Source organism: Castor canadensis, chromosome 12, assembly GCF_047511655.1.
Source record: "Castor canadensis chromosome 12, mCasCan1.hap1v2, whole genome shotgun sequence".
NCBI classification, from domain to species: domain Eukaryota; kingdom Metazoa; phylum Chordata; class Mammalia; order Rodentia; family Castoridae; genus Castor; species Castor canadensis.
Window position 1 is genome coordinate 73,898,058 of NC_133397.1, and position 25,527 is coordinate 73,923,584.

Here is a 25,527-nt window from a genome sequence, read left to right on the forward strand (position 1 = left end):
ATACTGTTATGACACAGTGGTATACTGACATATGAGATGCTGTTTATGACCCACAAAGCTGACTAAGGCACATAAAATGCAAGCATTCTCTGCAAAGGGTAATAAAGTCATTGCTATTAATGTTGCTAGCATAGGAATATAAAGATTTTAATAAGTTATAAGTTATATTCATATTCTATTTTGATGAAAAAAGCTTTGTTGGAGATTGCTTTAGAGTTCAAGAGGGCAATGATGATTATTAGTACATCAACCACTGTTAAGTGAAAAAATTGTGCCTGGCAAGGTATCATGGATCAAGGTAGTCTAGAGATGGCTGTGTTACTTGATTCGGGAAGGCTGTGGGAGAAAGATTTTATTGCTAAAATTAACTAAGACTTAAGGATTCAGATGATGTCAGCAGGCTTTGAACAGTAAGGTCTTATTGCACAAAATGTTCTCTTGCAAAGTATGTTGATGATATAAACTAAGTTACAAAAGTTTTGAAGCAGCTGAAGAAAGATTATAGTTCAGTCTTCCACAGGGCAGAGCCAGTGTCTTTTCCCTTAAATAATATGTAATTTTGGAGTCAGTTTAATTCTTAGCATGACCATATATTCACTGTATGACTTGGAGAAAATAAGTAAGAGTACTCTGCCTCAATTTGTCAGTTTATAAAATAGAAATTATACCATTTTGTAGCATCCTAGTGAAAATTAAATGAGAGATATGTGCCAAATACAGTGGACTGCTGGTAGAAAAACATTAGTCATGAGTCAAAATATAAAAATAGTGAATAAAGTATGAGAAAATAACAATGAAAATTAAATACACATAGCTAATTCAGGAAACGACAAATTCTTATGTGACAAAAATAAAAAACCCAGGTGAGAGCAGTAAGGAACTAAATCCAAAACCCCGTGATTATATTGGAGCAAAAAGATAAGCCTTGTCATCAGGAGAATGTACTTCTCATGGCTTAAGAACAGAATGTAAGGTTTCCAGGTCATGCCAAAAAGGGTGCTTCATTCAAAATAACCACACCAAAACAGTAGGACAAAGAACTGTCCATGTAAAGTAAGGACTACAAAAATGAGTTTGCTACCCTAGGAAGGACAAAGAAGTTTATTAAGTTTACAAAGCAGCTTATCAAATTGAGGAAGGATCACTTGTGGGAAGACCAAAACTCTATTTATCTATATGGGAGCCACATTCTCCACTTCCAACTAGGTGCTGGGAAAGAACAGAAGAATTGGCCCTGATAATGTGAAAAGCAGATGTCGTCAGTTAAAACCTGAAACTTCGCTATTACTGGATTTGCTTTCATTACAACAGTGTTATTCCCACAGAAAGTAAACCCATAGTAAGTAGCCTTACAAAGAAAAACATCTATACAAAGAAATGACTCAAACTGATGAAGCAGTCACAAAATCAATAATCCATGTTACACCACAAAATGTAATAATATAAAACAAATCAGAAAGAGATTTTTATTATATGACTTTTCCTTTTATATTAATTGTACAAAATAATGGATTTCAATATGACAGAAGCTTTTATGTGCATTTTGGAAAATGATATAAAGAAAGGAGGGAAAACAAAAATGAAAAGCAAAAATTACTTTTTATTTATTTTTTTTTTCAGCTTGTTTTTAAAACAAGCCATTTATATATATATGTATGTATATGTGATTTCTGTTTCACATATGCATGTATACACAAATGCTTAGAGATTAACAAAAACAACTCCATATGAATAAACATTAGACTAGACAAAATTAAAGGCAAATAAAAGACCAGAATGATCTCAGAAATCACACACATTATTGGAAAATAAGAAACAGAAGTATATGAAGATAGACTAAAAGCGCCAAAGTCTAACTGACAACATAAATGGAATGAAAGATAATTTATGAAAAGATAATTATTGTGAAGTTTCCAGAGCTAGTGAGAAGAGACTCACAATAGCTAGTGAGAAGAGACTCTTAAAAAGCCAGAAAACCAGATTATATGTCTTCTTAAGGAAATGCTTAAAATTTTGCTGGAGCATAATAACATTTGCTAAAATCAATGAGATAAATTTAGGCAAGGCTAGATTCAAATAAAGCTAAGAAGTTGGTCCAATTTCATCAAATGAAGTAAAAATCATGGGATATTGTTTAGCAAAAACTGTATGATAAGATTTGGGATTCTGAAAAGATGTTATAAACACTTAGTGTGGGACACTGATGGAGAGAGTAAGAATAATCTAAAAACAATAGAATGTGTGCACTGGCAGTAGGAGTTAAATGGATAGGACAGAGTTGAGGCTACTCACATAGCTATCAAGTAGGAGTGCTCTGGAATGAATAACAAGACCTCAGCCACTAGGTAAATAGAATTGGTAAATATAATTTAGAGATCCATATTTGAGTTATTTGGAAATTAGGATTTCAATAAAAGAAACATTGAAGTCAGGAGTGGAAACAGTGTTATGATCTGATTTTATTTTTAATAGGAGATGAAGCATGATGAAACAAAGAAAGGGAAGGGGAGGAGAAACAACTATTTCAATATTGTGCATATTGAATTTGAGTTACACATCAGGAAGTTAATATTCAATTGTCAACAATAACAGGGAGTTGGTAACACACGGTTAAATATAAGCCAAGTGAAAGAGTTACAAATAAATTGAAGGGGTATGAGATTTTCCAAGAGGTAATCATAAATATCTGTGATCATAAAATATAGTCAAGAACAAGTATTTGTGAAATCTATTGATAACTTTCATATGGTGTGGAATTATCTGTCTTTGATGTAGACTCTTCTCAGCAAGCAATGCTTTACTGATTTGAAGTACATATAATTAATTTCACTCAGATCATGATATAGAACAGATAGAACTATTGCAGACACAGGACACCTTTTTGTCTCACTCTCCACTTGTCTTCTCAGAACCATTCCATTAGTGGTCAGCCAGATCACTGAATTATCTTCGCTCTACTTCTGTCACATTATACATTTTTAAATATATGTATGGCATTTTCTAGCAAAAGGTGCTATTGAAGAAGCAAAATCTCATAATTATTATATTAAGGCATTATTCTATATAATTAGATGTTAAGATGTGATTTAGTGTCTCCATATGAACTTTTATTGAGAAAGTTAAATTTATTCAGCCTCAATAACTTTTAACTGCTATAATTTTAATAGAGGAGTAAAAACCTATATAAATATTGTTACACAGATACTATTGGCCCTGGGGAAGGACAAGGTGGAAAGACATTGGGCATAGTTTGATCACAGGAATACTTTTAAAGTAAGCATTGCCAATCAAAAAAGAAAATAAAGACCAGCATATTAAACAAACTTAGCTGCAAATTAAAAAGTAGTCAGAAAGTCATTCAAACCAATAATAGATAAATTATTATTCAATTTAGCCAGATTAAAAAAATGTGAATCCAGCCTACATTCTTTTCATTGATTGGTACATAGAAGTGTACAAACTGAATGATAGACATGTGGAATTATCTTGATTTCTATTTTCTTATTAGCTTAATTTCTTTGAGATTCTTTAACAGAACATATTCGAAGTTGTCCAAAAGCACTTCACTAAATGCCTCACTGAGCATGTGTGTTAGTAATCATAACTGCTTCATCCCTAGTTAGGGCACCTAACATTGACATTTTACCATGTGAATAACCAAGAAAATGATTAATCTTTTTATCTGGAAATAAAAACAATTCACCCAAAACAAAGATTTATTTTCAGCCAAAAGCACATGTGCCTACACACATGCTCACATTATCTATGCTGATGCTATTATTATTTTATAGTGAAAATGATAGCAAAGTTTATTAGGAAAGAAACATAACAGGATGAAAACAGGGAGAACTGGCACAGGGAAGAAACATTTCCTGTTCCCCACATAGGAAATGGGAGTAAAGATTCTGATGGTATTATTATTTGAGCTTTGATAATAGAAGCTGATCAAAATAGAGCAATTTTTTTTAAAAAAATCATAACACACACCTCAATATTATCTCCATATGCAAGCAAAGTAGAAAATAAAATTTTAAATGGTTAAGGCACCCACAGGCATTCTGATGAACAAATTTAAGATGGATAAGACCTCTGTACAAAAACTATAAACAAAGAAGAAAATTGAGGGAAGATTTATTAAATGAAAGAGACCAAAACTTGATGATTCAAGAAATTCTCAGTCTAATAAGGTTGCAAAAGATCCTCAAATTGGGAGATCCACTGTCCAGAGTGCATGCTAAAAAGAGGAAGGGTGTGTATGAATACCTGTTATTAGTGCTTTGGAAGGACCCAAAGGTCAGAGTAGTCATCACACAAAGGACTTGAAGGGATTTAGCACTTGACTAATGATTTCTTCAGCCATTACAGAAGAAGCCAGGAAAAGAGATGAAATTATGCAGGAGAGATTTGTGGAGGAGTCTTTTCTAATTGAATGACTTCTTGTGCCATGCATGGAAGATTCACATGTATTGGAGAATGTTTCTTTCCTAAGAAACACTGTGATATTGGAACTAAAGAGACAGAGTAGGGATGAAAAACAAGACTATGTGATTGCCAAAATCTACAGGTAGAAAATAGACTGGTAAGACTGCATTGATGCCAATAGGTCCTAAGAAATATTTTCAAAGGAGCTTGAGGAAAATCAGCATTCTCTTCTTGGATAGAATTGCCTCTAGATATCTATCATGTCTAGTTAATAAATAGTGTAGTTGCACTCAGTCTTCTATTTCCTTACTAACCTTCTGCATAATTATGCTATCCATTAAACTAGTTATTGAAGAACCAATTAATGTTGTTAAATTTTTATTTCTTTTAATTCTGTCAGTTTTACTTCATGTGTATTGAGAGTGTTGATAGGCGCTTATGTCTTTATAATTGCTATAGCTTCTTTGATATTTTTTCTTTTTTATTATTAGTATACAATAGTTGTACAGAGGAATACATTGTGATATTTATGTATGTGCTTACAATATCTCTTAGTTAGATTTATCCCCTCCATTGTTCTCCTTCTTCCTCCCTCTCCATGTTCTTAGGACAATTTCAACAGGTTTCATTACTCTATTTTCATACATAAATACAGAATACATCCACCATATTTGCCCTCATTCACCCTTCTTTTATGCCTTCCATGCTCCCACTGTTACCCAGCCTTAGAAAAGACCTGTTGTACCCTCCTGTCCTTCACTTTTTAAAGTGTATATTAATAATCTAAGGGGGTTTCACCCTGTCATTTCAGACATGTATATATTGTATTTTATTTAGATTTTTTATGGTTTCTTGATTGATTGGCCTATTGCATGATAAAAGTACTTCCTTTTTCTCTAGCAACAATTTTTATCTCAAAACCTATTTGGTCTGATTTTATTATAGCCACTTCAGTTCTTTTTTGGTTGCTACTTACATGTAGAATTCTTCTTTCTTTTCCTTTTAATATGTGTGTGAGCTTGAATTTAAATTTTACATCTACAACAAAGAAAACAACAGAAGAAACAACCTACAGAACCTACAGAATTGCTTTTTATTTCTTTGCTTACTGTTCATCTGACAAAGGATTAATATCCCTGTCAAATGCAGTCACTTATGCCTGTAATTCCAACTACTCAGGAGGTGGGAATTGGGAGGATTGCATTTTGAGGCCAATCAAGGCAAAAAGTTAGTGAGACACCCATCTCAACCAACAAGCTTGGTATGGTAGCATGAACCTGTTATCCCAGACACTTGAGATATATGAATAGCAATATCATGGTCCAGGTCAGCCCAGGCAAAAATGCAAGACGCTACTCAAAAAATAACTAAAGCAAAAAAGGCCTGGGGTCATAGCTCAAGTGGTAGAGTACTTGCCTAGCAAGCACAAGGTCCTGGGTTCAAACTGCAGTGCTGCCAAAAAAAAAAAAGAGGAATTAATGTCCACATATATTCATATAACTCAAAAAACTTAACAAAAAAATTCAAACAAAAAGAGCAAATTAAGCTAGGCATGATGCCTAACACTTGTAATCCCAGCTACTTGGAGATCGGGAGGATTGTGGTTAAAGACCAGTCCTGGTAAAAATATTAGCAAGACCCATCTCAACAGAAAGACCTGGGTGTAATGGTATAGTGGTACACTCTCTCACCAATAGCTAGATCATCCCAACAAAAAATAAACAACATAATTTCACAGTTAAACTGCACCTCACTGATGAATTCTACCAGGTCTTTAAAAGAGAACTAATACCAATGTTTCTCAAAGTACTTGGTAAAATAGAAAGGGAAAGAATCCTGCCAAATTCATTGTATGAAGCCAGTATTACCCTGATACCAAAAGAAAACTACATTAAGCATACATACAAAAATTCTTAATAAAATACTTTCAAATTGAATTTCATAATGTATAAAAATGCTGTACACATTGATCAATTTGGAGTCATTCCAGGGATGCAAGGATTTTTCAACATAAGCAATTCAGGGACAAAAAAAATCACATGATCATATCAACAGATACAGAAAATTTCCCTGTATGAAATTCCACATCCCTTCATAATAAAAAAAAAAAACATGAAGAAACTAGGAATAGAAGGAATGTACCTCAACATAATAAAGACTATAGATGAGAAACTTACAGGACATGTTATATTAAATGGGGAAAAACTGAAAGCATTTCTTATAAAATCAGGAACAAGATAAGTGTGTTCACTCTCTCCACTCTTATTCAATACAGCATTCAATTTTTTTTTTTTGGTGGCACAGAGGCTTGAACTTAGGGTCTAATGCTTGCTCAAGCAAGCCCTCTCACTGTTTAAGCCACTCCAGCACTCCTAATGCTTGAATTCTTACCCACAGCAATAAGCAAAAAAACTAACATCAAAAGGATACGAGTAGGAAAAGATGAAGTCAAATCATTCCTATTTGCAGATGCTGTTATCCTATACTTAAAATTCTCTAAAGGTTCTACCTAAAACCTCTTAGATCTGATAAACACTTTCAGTAAAACATCAGTATAGATAATGAACATTCAAAAATCGGTAGCTTTTCTACACACCAACACTGAATATGTTGACAAAGAAATCAGGACAATGATCTAATTCACAATAGCCTCAAAAAAAAATCTAGGACTAAATCTAACTAAGGAGGTGAGAGCTCTCTACAATGAAAACTATGAAACACTGAGAAAAGAAATTGATCAAGACCCTAGAAGGTAGAAGGACCACCAACATTCATGTACTGGCAGAAATACTGTGAAAATCGCTATTCTATTGAATGAGCTCTATATACTCATGGCAATTTCCATCAAAATGCCCATGACATTCATCATATAAGTAGAAAAGTTAATCCTAAAATTCATACAGAATCACAAAAGATCCCAAACAGCCAAAACAATCCTGAGCAAAAAGATCAATGTTGGAAGTATCATAAAACCCAACTTAAAATCATACTACAGAGCCATAGTAACAAAAAGAGCATGGCGCTGGCACAAAAACAGACTTGTACCAATAGAATAGAACAGAGGATCCAGATATAAGGTCACTCAGATACAGCCAGTGATTCTCAACAAAGGACCAAAAAGTGACATTGGAGACTAGATTGTTTCTTTAACAAATGGTGTTGTGAAAACTGGATACCCACATATAGAAGTAATCCTCACCCATACAATAATTATTTCAAAATAGTTCAAAGATGTTAATATAAGACCTGAAACAGAAAAATAATAGAAAGAAGCATTTTAAATATAGACATAGGAAATGACTTTCTGAATAGGACTCCAGTATTGCAGGAAATAAGGGCCTGATTGACAAACAGGAGTATATAAAATTAAAATGCTTTGTATACCAAAAGAAACAATTATCAGACTGAAGAGTTAGCATACAGAATGAGAGAAAAATCTTCAGCAGATATTCCTCTGAGAAGAGATTGATATCTTTAATACATAAAAAACAAATTAAAACTGAAAGAATAATCCAATCAATAAATGGACAAAGGAAATAAATAGACAGTTCCCAAAAAAGAAGTACAAATGGCCAATAAATACATTAAAAATGTTGAACATCCTTAGATACCAAGGAAATGTCAATCAAACTACATTGAGAGTCCATCTCACTCCAGTCACAATGGCTACCAACAAGGACCCAATAACAAAAGCTGGCGAGGATGTGGGAATAATAAAATGCTTATACACTTTTGATGGCAACGTATATTAGTCTGATTACTATGGAAATCAGCAAAGAGATTTCCTGAAAAGCTAAACATAGAACTAACACATGACACTATTATACAATTCTCGGATATATATCAAAACAGTGTAAGTTGACATACACTACAGATACCTGCACACCCATGCTTAATACAGCACTATTCACAATAGCCAAGCTGTGGAGTCAGTCTAGTTGTCCACCAACAGATAAATGGATGAAGAATTTATGGTGTATATATAGGCAATGGAGAATTACTCATTCATAACGAAAGATGGAATATGTCATTTGCAGGAAAACAGATGGAATTGAAGATCATCATCGTAAGCCAAATCAGCCAGACTCTGAAAGACAAATTTCATATACTTATTTCTCATATGTGGAATCTGGACTTCTAAACAAACAAACCCAAAGATGAACATAAAAGGGAGGCTCTTGGCAGGGAAAGTGTTGGGGATAAGAATGCATGTTGGGAATAAATATGTTTGAAGTACATTGCATATATGTATGAAAATATCAAAATGAAACTCATTATTTTGTAATATAAAAGATAAAAAATATGGGTTTAGATGTACAGGAAATGAAGCTCTCATATAGTGTTGTTGGGATGTAAATTATTACTACCATTATGGTTTTTCCTCAAAAAAATCTAAGTTTACATGTTTTCCCTCAGATGTGGAAGCTAGACCTATAAGTCACTTTGAAACAATCCCAGGAAGTAGTAGGAAAAACCCTGGTACATATAGGTTTAGGGAACTACTTCCTAAATAGAACTCAAAAGGCTCAATGTTTAAGATACAGAATGAACAAATGGGACTTCATCAAACTAAAGAGCTTCTGCACAGCAAAATAAACAGTCACTAGACTCAAGAGACTGACCACAGAATGGGAGAAAATCTTTACCAGCTATTCATCTAATAAGGGACTAACATCCAGAATCTACAGGGAACTCAAAACACTCAACCCCCAAAGAATCAACATCCTAATGAAGAAATGGGCACATGAATTAAATAGGGAATTCTCAAAGGAGGAGGTACAAATGGCCAATAAATACATGAAGAAATGTTCAACTTTCCTGGTTATAAAAGAGATACAAATTAAAATTACACTCAGATTTCATCTCACCCCAGTTAGAATGGCCATATTCAAGGGCAGTAACAACAAATGCTGGTGAGGATGCAGTAAAACAGGAACCTTATACACTGTTGGTGGGAATATAAATCTGTGAAACCACTATTGAAAGCAGTATGGAGATTCCTCAAAAAGCTAAAGATAGAACTGACATACAATCCAGTGATACCACTCCTGGTCAACTATCCAAAGGAACTGATGTTCATTGCAGCACTATTCACAATAGACAAACTATGGAAACAATCCAGATGCCCTACAACTGATGAATAGATAAATAAATTGTGGTATATATACACAATGGAGTTTACTTAGCCATAAAGAAGAATGACATGTGGTTTGAAGGTAAATGGATACAACTGAGGACATCATGTTAAGTGACATAATCCAGGCTCACTCAGAAAGTCAAAGGGCACGTGTTTTCTCTCATACATGGAAGATTGATACAAAAGATAAACATATACACAAAAGTAAGCATGATAATATTCAAACTCATATGTAGAACATGTTAGTATAATAGTGGAACTACTCTGTGGAACTCAGGAAAAGAGGGACAGGAAAAGAGAATGATAGAGTATCAGTAATATTGTAAAACATAACCTTTATGAAGGTAGAGGATATGAGGATGTGTATTGAAAGCCATTGAAAAAGGGGCATTGGTAGGTAAAGGGTAAGGGAAAGTAATGAAAGGAGCTAAAAGAACCAAAATAAAGTATACCCACAGCAGGGTTACATAGTGAAACCCCTTTGAACATCAACTTAAATATTAATAATGAAAGACAAGACTGTAAAATAGGTGCAGTGTGGGGATGTACTAGTGGAAGCGGGGAGAGTGAATGAAGGACATTAAGATTAGGGTGTATGGTTGATGGACTTCATATATTATATGAAATAGAAGAAACCTCTTGCAATTGCTCTAGTGGGATGGGAAGGGGGTTGATGAGGAGAGAGGATGGGGGTGAACTAACCAATGTACAGTATAAGCCTAATCAGAATTTTCACTACGAATTCCCCTGGTATAATGAATACATCCCAAGAAAAATTTTTATAATAAAAAATAAATGTATATATAAATTCATATATGATCATATATATGTTTATATACATACATAGATATAATGAAAGAAAGAGCAAAATTGGATTAGTGAATCTGAGGGAACTACAGGAAGCAGAAGAGGTAAAGAAAATATTACAGAATGAAAAATACTGAAACAACCTATTTATATATGAATGTAATATAATGCATGCATGGTAAAATGCTGAATGTTAAGGGAGCATGGTGATAGACAATGAGTAAGTAAAGGGAGGAGGGGATAATTTGTTTAAGGCACACTATATGCAGACCTGAAGTACCAAGGCAAAACCCTCTTGAACTATCAATGTACACGTTTTAAAAAATGAAGGGCAGGAGGGAAAAATAGATGTTTTCCAGGGGTGGGTACCAATGGGAGGTGGATGGACACAAGGAAAGTGGGAATGAGGGTGAATATGGTAGATATATTTTGTATCCATATATACAAATAGAAGAATGAAACCTGTTTGAAATTGCTCTAAGAAGGGAGGGGGAGAGGGAGAATGATGGAGGGGGTGAGTATAACTAAGAAATATTGTAAACACATATATAAATATCACAATATATCACCCTGTACAACTAGTATATGTTTATACAAATTTTAATTATTTTTTTAAATCTAAAAACTGATCTACCAGATCCAGCTATACATTCAAAAGAAATGAAATTAGTATATGAAAGGAATACCTGCATGCCAATAATTTTGTGGTACTATTCTCAACAGCTAATATATTTAATCAATGTAGATGCCAGTCAGTACACACACACACACACACACACACACACACACACACATACACACTAGAATATTATTCAGCCATAAAAAAGAAAGAAGTTCTGTCATTTGCTGCAAAATATAGAAAAGAGAGAACATTACACTAAGTAAACTATATGAACACAGAAAGTGAAGCATCACATTTGCTGTCTCATATGTGAAGATATAATGTAGAGAACTCATTTCTAGAGGTTGCAATATGTAGTGTAGAATAGTGGATAAAGGGAGCTTGATTGGATTAATGCACACTGTATGCATGTGTTGAAATATCACATCGAATCCCATTAGTATGCACAATTAATGTATATTAATAAAATAAATTATTAAAAATAAAGTATTTATTTTATAGACAACATATCCAATCTTCCTATCCTCTTTTTTGATTAGGATGTTTAACACACTTACTTTTAATGTAATCATTGACGTTTAAGATTTTTGTCTGCCATTTTTTTATTTGCTTTATTTTTTCTGACTTTTCCTCTATTTCTTGATGTCTATATTCTTTTGCTAAATATATATTTTCCAGCATACTGTTTTGATTCTTTTGTCTTAAATTATTTTTGCAGTGATTGTTCCAAATATTCTGATCCGCATCTCAACCTTCAACTTAAAACAATCTACTCCATTAGTGCTAATTGCAACAGCCTACAAAAACTACATTTTAAATATCCTATTCCTTCTCCCTCTTTCATACAAATGACAATTGTATGGGTTGTAAGCAATTGTTACTGCATAACAATTACTGTTATGCAGTTGTCTTTTAAAACAGATTGAAGATGGAAAAGAATTAAAAACACATTGGTATTAACTGTCTTTTACAATATCCATGCAGTTCCTATTATACTTTTCTTTAGGTCTGTGTATATCTTTTCCTATAGTTCCTTGAACATACTTAAAATTTATACATTATTATATTCTATTAAATATCCTCTAAAAAGTCTGAAATCTGACCGTATGAAGGAACATTTTCTGCTGGTTGATTTTTTTCCCTGTGTAAATGGACATATATTCCTCTTTCTTACTATGTTTTATATTTTTCTTTGTTACAAACAAACTTGTTTGTTAAGACATTGGTATCGGGTTCTCATTGGACTTTTCCACTTCTACTAACACCTTTTGAATTATGCAAACAGACACCTGAGAATAGAAATTCCCAGGAATTAAAAGCTCAAATAAAAAAATTGTTTTACACTGTCTTTAAAAATCCATTATTTTGTCTTAGATTTCTAGATTTCTTAGATTTCTTAGATTTCTAGTCTGTTCTATCACTTTGGTTAATTATCAGAGATCTGAAATAATTCATGCTGAATGCTTTGCTTGTATTTTTTTGATTGTTCAATTTAGAGTGAGTCTCACACTGTTGCACTCTGCGTTCTATGAGTTAAGTACTTATAGAAGTCAAATACTTAAGTATAAACTCCAGCATATTGTCACTCATGGAACAAGGTCTGTAAACTAGAAAATACAGCTAAATTTGATGCTGACATTTTGGAAAGCCCATCCTCATTTAGAAGAGAGAAAGAAAATTGGAGCAGCTCAGTAGTATAGTTAACAAGGAAGAGCAAAGATACATGGATAGAATTTCCTCTCTTTTATTAGTATTCAGTTAAACTCCACAAAAAAAATGAATAGGTCTTAAAAGGGATATTGCATACTAATCCCAAATAAGATTTATCAGATGAAGGAGCCAGCAACTACTTTTGAATCTTAACTTACTTTTCAATTTTACAATTCATAAAATACTCACCAAGGCATGACACAAGTTTGGAGTTCAAGCACAGTGCATTTTATGTTGCAAGATCCATTAAAAGCAATAATTTGTAATATCCTCTATGGGAAAGTATGCATTTTTTCCCAAAATATATTTCAAAGAGGCAAGCAGGACCCCTTAATCCAATTTAGTAAAAGTAATGTCTTCGTCTGTGGCCATTTCTCTTCCATGACTGTGGCTGACGTTGGAGGGCGATAAACAGTACTCCTTCATGTCAGAGGTTCTTCTCCATACGTATGAAATAATGATCTGATCTTTCCCGGGAAGCAGCAGTAAGTCTCACTCTCTGGACAGGAAGGGAGGAAACTTTGATCATGAACTCATTCTGTTCTATGTTACCTTCCTCTATTTCTTTTACTTTGTTTCTTAAAGTTCAGAGTACAGACACAGTTATTAGGCTAGATTCACTTATTTTGCCTCATTACCTTAATGGCATTCCTTCCTTCTTGAAAAGCAGCATTGTAATGTAAGAAGGGTGGGACTGGTAGGGTGGCTCAAGGGGCAGTAGTGCCTGCCTGCAGTGTGAGATTCTGAGTTCAAAACTTCAATGCTGCCAAGAAAGGAAAAAAAAAAGAAGAACACCACCACTGTAAGAAGGCAATGCCACAGTGATGGGTTTGGAAATTAATCCAATTGCTAATTCTGGAAGCAAGTCTTGCCCTAGCTCTGCACATGCCTAGATCTATGAATTTTGGGCTTTACCCTACCAAAGTCTCACTGTCCTCATTTGTAAACTGGAAGCTTTATATGTTACTACTATAATATGATTATTATTAAGTTATCAAATGAGATAATCTATAGTTGAAAGTGCTGTTAAATGGAGCACTCAATACAATCATAAAGTTGTGATTACTAATAGAATTAGCATAGTTCTATTAGAAAAATCTTTTAGGCAAAGGAACATAGTCTTTGCATTAATATTTGATATTATCTGTGTAGCACTTTTTCTGGAAAATAAGACTTTCTATAAGCAATGATCAATTTTTTCTCTCTCACCTGTCATGATTACCTCATTTATTTACCATTAGTTTAAGCCATTAAAACAATATTATACTGAACTTCTCCACACAGTTGCAGAAATTCAAATGTGAGATCAACATATAAGTTTCATAAAGTGAGGTTGGCTTATTGGAAAACTACAAAACCATCAAACTTGACTGATTCCAACTTTCTAAAATCTCATACAGAAAAAGAGACACACAAAAAGTTGACATGGGACTAGATGGACTTAATAAAAAATTCTTTTAAGAAAAATTTTTAAAATGTTGCCAGTGCTGTACTTTATTAATCAGCCAATGAAAAGTAAGCAAAGCACTGACTTTTGTAGTTTATAAATAAATAAACATATCTGTAATCTTAGCTCAGGGAGGCAGAAGCAGGAGGATGTGAGCTCGAAGTCGCCCAGAGCTGCAGAACTAGACCCTGTCTCAAAACACCCTTCTCCCCAAAAAAGGAAATCAAAGAATTTTTACAAAATGAGCAATTAAAAGAAAAATGTGTCCTATACATATCACTGTATTCTCCATTAATTTGCCAAGATGTGAAAAAAAGGAAATACCATGTTCCTTTTAAATCATTCCTGAAGAATACACCTGAATCTTGAGATTCTTGTGCACTCTGGCTGGTCTTTAATTCCTCATACACATTCCATGTATCTTCAAAGTTCTATCCCCTCTCCAGAGCAGTGGAGATAAAACATTGAACAAAACAGACAAGACATCCATCGAGGAGTACAATGTCAGAAACAAAAGGATGGGCTCTCAGTGTCACACAAACCTACCTTTTTATTCTTTTGTTCCCAAACATAAAGCCATTTGTGCTGCATTTGCATGGTTTTAAGGGTAAGGATATTTGAAAGCAAAATTTTGAAACAAATGTTCAAATTTTTCAGTATACTACAGATACCATTCTTGGATCTCTCTCCTCCTGCTCTACTCTCCCCCATTCCATCTTACCTCAGACCTACAATAAATACCTCACGAACTCTGTCATGTACTTTTTAAATCATGTCTCTCACAATCCTTATCCTGATCCTTTACCTTCTGTTAAAGTTATTTATGTGTATGTTTTATCTTCCCTATTTCTTATAATCTCCCGGAGGGTAGTGTACATACATGATTCAATTTCCAGGACATTTTATATATATATGATGCATTATAAATTGGAACATTGCCTGGAACATAACAGGTACTCAATAAATATTGAAGCCAATGAATGATTTCATGATGTCAAGCCAAACTGATGGAAATGCATATATAAATGTATGATGCACTGTTAGTACCCTTGGCAAATTCAAAGACTGGAATAATGACTTTGACTTTCTAAAACATCTATTTCTCCAGGCAAGAGACAAATGAAAAAAGTTGAAGACTCTTTTGGAGCTTCAAAGTAAATCCAAAGTAAATATGCAAAATAATGTAAGAAACTCACAATGGAAGTGATGAGACACTTGAAAAGTCACTGCCTTCACCAGGCGATAAGGTCCATTTGTAAAATTTAAGTCTGTAGTCAAAATCCGAGGTCCTGAGTTTGAAATCACTGCTGTGATGAAGTATGGAAATTACAGTTAAATAAGAATACTCTGGGGCCAAAGGCAGCACAAAGGCAAGAGCACACAAACCAACTGAATGACTTTCAGAGGTACTGAAAATTTCTCAATAATGTGTTCTCAGCTTTAAGTTTCACTTTCTCAATTTCGGCTGTTTGAGAATAACTGGAAAGTTCCATTAAGTGAAGTCATTGTCTTCCTTCTGTGCATGCATACTGAGTTCCATAAAGCTGTTTGGTTTAAGAAATACACACACACATAAATATATATATATATATATTGTGATACTGGGGTTGGAATTCAGGGCTTCACACTTGCTAGGCAGGTAATCTACTGTCTGAGTCTTGTCTCTAGCCTGTTTTGCTCTGTTTATTTTTGAGATAAAGTCTCATTTTATGTTCTCACTGACCATCCTTCTATTTATGCTTCCCCATGTAGCTGACAGGTGCATGCTATACCCAGCTATTGTTTGAGTTGGGTTCTCAGAACATTTTGCCCAGGCTGATCCTCCTGATCTCCACCTCCCAAGTTGCTAGGATTACAGGTATGAGCCACAGGCACCTGGGTGACAAATCATTATCTCCAACTCAAATTTGTTTTCTTCTACTGAATAAATCATCAATTATCTATAATTGTTATGATTATATTTGGTTGTTGTCTTATTTTTTGCCTCATAGACATCCTAATGTCTATCCCTTAAGTTCAAATGTCTATTCTACTTTGTATGACTACCAAAACCAAAAATGGCCAACATCTACTTCCCCACTGAGCCCCATGCCATCTGTTTTAGAAGCTACATCTGCTCAATGCTTGGTGAATAAAATGGAATTCAGAGCCCATCAAGATGTAAAAGAAAGGGAGCAGGTGATAGAAGCAAAGAGAGAAGGATTACAATATAGGAGCACTGATCAAATAACTATATAAACAAAGAAAAAGTAGCTCCAGGCTTCTCATTATTGAATGTTTTAACAGACGTGGTGGTGCATGCCTGTAATCCCATTGCTCAGAAGAAAAAAGTAGGATTGCGAGTTTGAATCGAGCTTTGAATATGCCATGTAAAAAAATAAAGAAGGAAGGAAAAAGAGGGAGAGAGAGAGAGAAAAAAAAGAAGAAGAAGGAGGAGGAGGAGCAGAAGGAGGAGGGGGAGGGAGAGAGGAGGGGAGGGGAGAGGAAGGGAAAGAAAAAGTTGCATAAATGGAAAGAGAAACTTAGAGTAAGTCCTGTAATGTTGATAGGAGTAGCAGTTGGAAATTATGGCCACCCAAATAGAAATCAATATCTCTAGCACTCTGAGTTTGACTTAAAAATGTCAATCTCTATTAAAAATGGAATTGAGGATCTTTGGAGAAATGGCTGGTTTTAAGGCTGGGGCAGGCAAGTATAAGATGAGCCTGTAAAGTAAGAGCTCAAAGACTGTACCATAACCCATTAAATCAAATAGGAAATCATGGATTTATTCTGAAACAAAATTTTTATTTATTAAAATATTGCAAGTACAATGCAAAGAATGTACTGTGTATCACAAACATAACTAAAAGAATAAATCACTAAATCAAAGCCTTTTTGGATCTGTGAAAAGTAACTTTTAAATTTTTATTAACATATTAATCGACATGGGTTGGTTCAGTGTGATATTGCATACAGTGCTTATTTATCAAATCCAGCCACTCTTTTTCCAACACTATCACTCCCTCCATGTAACCTTCCCAATTTCCTATTATCATTTTCCTACTTTGGGGGTTACTTTTTAGCTTCTGCATGTGAGAGAAAACATGGTATTTGTCTTTCTGTGACTGGCTTAACATTATGTCTTCCGGTGCCATTCAATTTGTTGCAAATGAAAGTATCTCATTATTTTTTATGGCTGACTAATACTCCATTATGCACATATGCCTCTTTTTACTTATCTATCCATCTCTTGATGGGCACTTAGACTAATTCCATATCTTAGCTAATTGGGATTGGTGCTTCAATAAATATAGACATGCAGGCATCTCTTTGGTATGCTGATTCCATTTCCTTTCTATGTATATTAATGATATTTGTTAAGAAATGAGATACTTACATTGTTTCAAGTATATCCCCATAAAATGCTTCCTAATTACAAACAGAAAAAAAATTACAAACTCCAAAATGGAAAGGGCTGGAGGAATCTATCTTAATCAAGTGATCAAAATTAACATCAGATAAGTTAAAATTCCACACTTCTTGACCAAATGCTAAGCACTGTCACTTTTGTGATGGTTCTGACAAAGCTGCATAATGTGACCCTAATCACAGAGATCAGACAACCCAACTTGAGAGACATCCTACAAATTAATTGCTTTATACTCTGTAAAGGTGTCAAAGTCATAAAAGTCAGGGAAAAGAAGAATTTGTTCAGAATGAAGAATAAAGAGGCATGACAACTAAATACCATGTATAATTCTGAAATGGATACTTTTAGTAAATATTACATTACTGTGGAACACTGTAACAATTTGAGCAAGGTCTAAGGATTAGGTCATATTAATTAATAATATCAATTTTCTAATTTTAATCATTGTATAGTAGCCCTTATAGGAAAAATATACTTTTTATTTATAGGGAACATAACTAACAAAGTCAGTGTTGTTAGAATATTGCATGGACAAACTTGTTTGTATTGCATTTGCAATTTTTCTGTATAGGATTACTCCAAAACAAAAACAAAAGGAAACAAAAATCAAAGTGAATGCACATATTCTTTGAGCAATCCCTCTTCTTGATATCTACATAGATGCTGAAGCATGAGAATCAAGGAATTTGTATGATTGTATTTATAGTAACATTGTATATTGAAACAATTGGAAACAGTCTAATTCTCAAAAGTAGAGATAGTTAATTTATGTTAGATTCATGCCATACAGCATCCTAAAGTAGTCATAAATTATTGATCTGTATATGCAGGCACAGGAGATTGTTCAGGACATACTGATGAAAAAAAAATGCAATATTCAGAAAAAATATATAGGATGATCTGATTTTCATTTTAAAACAGCTCTAAAACAGCCACTATTAAATGTAGCCTGTTCTAGGGCCATTGAGCAAATTAAGCTCCAAGATGTAGATAGCATGTACTTATGAATGCCTTATAATCCTGGGTTACTTTTTCTATTTAATTTATATTCCACCTTATTCCAGGAAAAATTCAAAATGGAAGTTACTTAGCAAAAACAATCTCAGTATTTTACCTATTCATTTATTCCTATTTGCAAATCAAATACTCTTCTCATAACACCATATCTTGTCTTCAATCTAAAAATAAAAGCATTAACCTCTTTGCTACAATGTCAGGATTTTCTTAGGAGACAAATATCTATCAGACAATGGTTTCATAATACTGAGGAATGAAGAAATGAATTCTTTGATCTTTCAGGGTCCATTTTCCTTTTTTCTCTTCTGTTTCTTGGTTTTTATCTTCACACAATGTAAGTCTTCTTGTGAAAATGCCCAGAAGGAAAAGTGTTATGACTCTCTCTCTCTCTCTCTCTCTCTCTCTCTCTCTCTCTCTCTCTCTCTCTCTCTCTTTCTCTCTCTCTCTCTCTCTCTCTCTCCCCTTCTCTCTTAAAATAGTATGGACACAGCCAATTTGTTCTATTAATTTCAAAGCTCAATACCTTAGCTAGGAATCCATAACATTTTCTGAAAGCAAAAATGGTCCTTTTCAAATTTTACACAGAGATATTTGCTAAGCCTTTTCAAGCTTAGGTGATAATCCCTAAACTTGACTACTTGAAACTCACATCTTAAGGCAATTTCACATGGAGCATCAGATCAGCTACTTCTTCCTAGGGGCTAAATTCTCAGGATGCTTGAGAAAGTATTCAGCTGAACAGTTGTTTTTCAAGTTGGTGTGGCTTCCTTTAATAAAAACTGCTTCTACCCAGATACTGGGATGTGTGGCTAAGCTTAGTGACTCCCTTACACAGACAAACTGATCCCCTTACCCTGCTTAATTTATTTTCCTTTTCATATTTAAAATTCATTCTTTAAAAATTAACAATCACAATATGTTAAGTGCTTTAAGTGTATACTTTAATCACCAACATGATAATTTTCCAGTAAGGGGAAACAGTCACCTTTCACTGATGGACAGCCAGAGGCTCAATGATATATAATTTTCCCCATCAATTCCATATGTTTAAGCTTATTTTTTCATTTTGTCATACTGGCAGTATTTTTCATTAATTTATTCTACAAATATATATTTAATGTGTAGGTGTTCCAGTCTTGAGACTATAAAGTGATTTAGCAGAGAAAATAGAATGTATATGCTAATGTACATTACAGCTTATTAGTCCTTAGCTACTTCCTAATACTTGAACTGAATCATTTCTGATAAAGCTTGTCTCCATACTGTTATCTTTAAAAATATTCTATATTCAATTGTGACAGAAATATCTGTCATCCTCACTGATCTGTAAGTATCCATGAGGGCAGTCTTAGTGAGAATGTCATCTCTTACTGAATTCCTGATTTCTGGGTTATTTTCTATGAAGCCCATGATGTGTTTATTATATCTTGAAGGAATGATAAATAGGCTTATTCTAATCAGAGAGCTTATCAACACAGTTTAGATTTTTCCCTTTGTTAAACACAAAATCAGTGGTTTAATTATTCTTTGATTCTTTCCTATATGGTTCTTTGCCTATAATATTCAATACATGAAAGAAAACAGAGTTTATTTAATGCAGTTCCTGAGGGGAGAGAAAACCTTTTCTTCAAAGTTGTCATTTATGAGAAGTCAATGTGACTTTCATGTGGAAGAGACATTGTTAAAGTGTCCTGGGCCAGCAATAGGAATAAAGTTTTAGTTAAGCAAGGTGAGTAAATTCTATCATCTGCTATACAACATTGTGCTTATAGCTCACAATGACGTACACTTAAAAATATAAGAGGAAAGATTTTATGCTATCTGTTCCTAACTCTGTGTGTGTGTGTGCACATGCACGTGTGCGTGTGTATGTGCTGGGCCTATTATGCTGACAGTTTTAGACACACTTTGGCTTGAGCAGTGTTCCCTGGATGATGAGAAAGACACAGCAGTGCCTAGTGAAAGGGCATGACCTGGCAGGAGAGACCACTCAAAGTTTTCTCACTGGGGGAAAATCCTATGAATTGTCAGAAAGAATTGAATGGATTTTTTTCATTAAATGAGGATCTTGTGTGAGCAAAAAAGAGCACAGAACAACAGTAATAGAAAAAGTAATAACGTATGCTAACTCAATGTCATTTATGTCTGCAAACTGGAGATACCCGGTACTTGAGTATCAGAGAAGAATACTAAGGACAGGATATAAAATGACATCTTCAATATTGAACAGAAGCAGAGTAAAGGCTTCATATTAAGTCTCCAAAGTCCCACAATCCTCACCTTATTCTAATTCAATTCTTTTATTGGATCCTGGTTCCCTACTTACATAATCCTTCAGCAGCAGCAGCAGTGCAAATTCTATTCATCCTTAAAAGTTGTGACAAAGCAAATCCTCAATTATATTTCAGTACACTGATGATTTGATTTACTCACAAGTGCCTCAGACCTACACACATATTTTTACAATAAATTATGTTTTTACCATCGCTACTAAAGAATGTAAAATTCAGAACAACATCCCTCATACATAGGATATATCAAATAAGAATTCATTGGCCACTTTATACATGCCAGAGACAAGTCTAGTACATTATTCACATAGAAAAAGAAGAAAGGGGTAAGTTGGTTGCCTAAGATATGGCAGATAAAATTCTAGCACATTACTCACACACAGGGAGAAATGAACATGCATTGAGCAACTAATATAAGCTAGTCAGTATTCTAGAACATAAATTATATATGAACGGAAAGAAATAGGCATGAATTGAATGCCAACTATATATCAGCTGTTATTCTAATATGACATTCTCACAGATAAAGGGAGGAATGAGCAGGCATTAAGCATTCATGTTTGACAGGCACAATTTTTATGATATTACTCCTAAAGAAATGAGCACATAATGACTACCCATTATATCTCAACTATACCTTAGACAACATTTCTCATACCCAGGAGATGGACAAGCATAGATTGAATAGATACTATATTCCATGCACCATTCAAATACAGCCTTACTAACACAAAGGGAAGGAAAATAAAAATTAATTAAGCTCTTAGTATATCTGCTAAGTTTACTATAAACTTTGTCACATAGAAGTGGAAAGAAATACCATGCTTTGGGCACTACAAATACCAATTACTGTTCTAATAAAACATAATTTTCACATAGAGAAATGAAATAAGCATTCATTAAATGTCTAGTATGTGTCAGTTACTATTCTAGTACTTCACTCATACATAAGCAGATGGAAAGGAATATGCAGTAAGTTCCTAGTACATGCTTGGTAGTAGTCAAGTGTACACCTCATACAAGTGATGTGGAAGGGAGAGGGAAGTGAGTTGTGCATCAAGAATTGACAATATAGCAGGTATTATTCTGAAAAAAAATTACTCACACATAGCTAAGGAGAAAAGAATGGATTGATCCCCTACTATTACCAGGCACTATTTTGGAGATTTCTCACACATACATGGAAAGAAACAAACAAAACTTTAGTACCAAGAACAATCCAAGTAATATTCCAGCTGCAACATTTGCACACTTAGGAAACAGAGCAATGCATGGAGCACCTAGTCTATGCTGAACACTATTATAGTAACACATTACTAGAAGGAAGAACATAGTCATGAGTACCTACCATATGATGGCAAACATTCTGCTTGAACTTTGCTCACAGGAGAAGTAAATGAGCATACATTCAGAGTCTAACATGTATTTGGTATATTCCTAGTGCAATTGTACTCACAAGAGCAGGAAGAAAATGAGAATGCATGGACCACACAGTATTCACAGGCATTATACTCCTCACTTATTGGGAAAAAATTGATGTGCATAAACATGTAGCAATCTCTATTACAATTCAATGACCTTCTTTATAGATTTTTAAAGTCCTACTCATATCTGGGTATGGTGGCACATGCTTGTAATCCCAGCTACTTTAGAAATAAAGATGGAAGGATTGTGGTTTGAGACCAGAATGGGCAAAATGTTAGTTATGACCCTGTCTCAAAAAACAAGGTAGCTTTGGTGGCACAGGCCTAAAGTCTCAGCTAAATAGGGGGTGAAAGTAGGAGGATCAAAGTCTGAGACCAGACCCAGGCAAAACACAAGAGACTCTACCCAAAAAATAAGTAAAGCAAGAAGGATTAGGGTGCATGGTTCAAGTGGCATAGCAGTTTCCTAGCAAGCATGAAGACCTGAGTTTAAAGCCCAGTACAGCCAAAAAATCCTCCTATTAATCACACAAAATTACAAAATATTTCATATAACCAAAATAATCTTAAAACAAGAACAAAAAGCTAGAGGCATCACAATTTCTGATTTTGAACTATATTACAAAGCTCTAGTGATCAAAAGAGTGTGGAATTCATATAAAAAGGAACACATTGATCTATGGAATGGACTAGAGGGCCCAGAAATAAATCTAGGCATTGTGGTCAACTGATTTTCAACAAGGGCACCAAGAACATGCAATGGGAAAAGATAGTCTTTTCAGCAAAAATTCTTAGGAAAAACTGGATATCCACATGCAGAAGAAAGAAATTGGACCCTTTGCATTCAAAACACAAAATTGAACATTAAACCTAAGACCTGAAAAATTTTGGGGAAAGAACTTTTGGTATACGATACCAACATTAGAGGCAACAAAAACAGGCAGACTTGATTTCATCAAACTAACAACTGCACAGCAGAGTTAAAGGACAGCACTTGTAATGACAGAAAATATTTGCAAACCATCTATCTGAAAAGGGGTCAACAGCCAAAATATATAAGGAAGTCATAGAACACAATAGCCAAATGACAAATAACCCAATTAAATGTGCAAAGGAACTGTATAAACATTTCTCAAACAAGATATATAAATAGTCAAAAGGGATATGAAAAAAATGTTAAACATAACTAATATTCAGGGAAATGCAAAGTGAAGTCACAATGAACTATCACTGCACACCTTGTAAAAAGCTCCTATCGAAAAGTCAAAATATAAGCATTAGGTATTAGTGGGAATGTGGAGAAAAGGGAATCCTATCATTCTGTTGATAAGAACGTGAACTGATAGTCATTAGATCAAATGGCATAGAGGTTCCTCAAAAAATTAAGTATAGAGCTATTACACAATACACCAACCTCTGAATTGCATATACATCCAGAGAATATGAAATCATTGTGTTGAAAAGACATCTGCATTCCTATATTTAGTGCAGCATTGTTCACAGTAGCTAAACTATAGAAACAACATAGATACCCATGGACAGATAAACAGAGGAAATTTAATATTATTCAGTCCTTCAAAAGAAGGTAATCCTGCAATTTGTGGCAACCTGGATGAGCCTTGAGGACGTTGTGCTATATGAAGTAAGCCAGGAACAGGAAGTTACTGCTTGACCTCTCTTCTGTGGAAGCTAAGATAGTCAAGCTCAGAAAAACAGCTAATTTTGGTTGCCAAGAAGTGAGGAGATATCCTATTTCTAGGAGAAAATAGAGGGAGGATATGGGACACAGGGTTCAAAGTTTGGGGTATGTAAGATGAATGATCTCTGAATGTCTAATTGCAGCAATGTGACTATAGTTAACAATACTGTGCTGTATTCTTCAAATTTGCTGACAAGGTATACCGTAATGATTCTCACCATCCCAAAGAAAATAACATCAATAATAAAAATAGTGAAAAGAAAATGTAATAATGAAAGATGATGAATATATCAATTAGCATTTTTGTGGTGGTCATTTTACAACCAATATGTATAGCACAACACCAAAATACATATCATAAAATTATAAAATTTGTACTTGTGTGTTATGCCTCAATACAACTGAAAAATGTGTATGTATACACCTATTATAGGTATTATTCTAGTACTTTAACTACATGGGGGAATTTCATGTTGTCAGGTAGCACTTTTTAAACAATACTGATACACAGGAAATGACAGCGGTGTGCATAGTATTCTTCATTTATCTGATTCTAAATTTCTAGTTCAGCATTACTCACACAGAAATAATCATTTACTGGTTCCCTAGTATAAGTCAGGTAATATTCCAACAAAATAATGCTCACACATGTAGGAAAGAAGCAAACACATGTAAGCATTTTAGCATGTATAAAAAACTATTTTCAAACAATATTACTTAAACATAGGTGGGAGGAAGTATGTATGCATTAAATACTTAGCATATGCAAGGTACTACTCTAGTACAAACTTGCTCATAGAAGAAAGAAAAGGGTACATATATAGTAATTATCATTTAATCTTACACATTAAAAAAAAGGAAACTAGCATATCTTCAAATTTTAGTATATGCCTATAACCCTATTCCACTATATCCTATTTTATGATATTATGCTCACAGAAAGGAAAAAAATGAGTGATTATTCAGCACCTATTTTATGCCAGACAATATTCAATTACAAACCTAACATATAGAGGAAAGAAATGAGAATGCATAAGGCATGAAGTATTTGAGACACATTCTAATGTAACACTGATCAGATGTAGTGGGAAGCAAACCTGCAATGAAGCTGCTAATAATGCCAGACACAGAATTTAGTATAACATTACTCACATGCAGGAGAAATAAATGAGCATGCATTGACTGCTTTGTGAATGCCAGGTAATCTTCTGTACAAAATTACTCATAATGGTCAAAGGAAGCCAGAAAGCACTGAATACCTGAGATATTCAAGCTACTACTTTATTTTTTTTATTTTTATTCTTTTTTTAATTTCTTTTATTCATATGTGCATACAATGTTTGGGTCATTTCTCCCCACTTCATGCAGCCCCCTCCCTTTCCCCCACCCCCTCCCTCTCCCCACCACCCCCTCACTACCAGGCAGAAACTATTTTGCCCTTATCTCTCATTTTGTTGAAGAGAGAGTATAGCAATAATAGGAAGGAACAAGGGGTTTTGCTAGTTGAGATAAGGATCGCTATACAGGGAGTTGACTCTC

The 25,527-nt window shown here is 34.1% G+C and overlaps 1 long non-coding RNA gene across 1 annotated transcript; it reads right to left on the bottom strand.

The window, feature by feature from the left end:
- Positions 1–12,868: 12,868 nt before the first annotated feature.
- On the bottom strand, positions 12,869–15,534 carry LOC141415048 (uncharacterized). The gene is made up of 3 exons (XR_012440076.1): positions 15,342–15,534; positions 13,337–13,461; positions 12,869–13,197 (listed from the first exon to the last, which is right to left on the bottom strand). It is a non-coding gene; the product is annotated as an uncharacterized lncRNA (long non-coding RNA).
- Between the last annotated feature and the right edge of the window lie 9,993 nt (positions 15,535–25,527).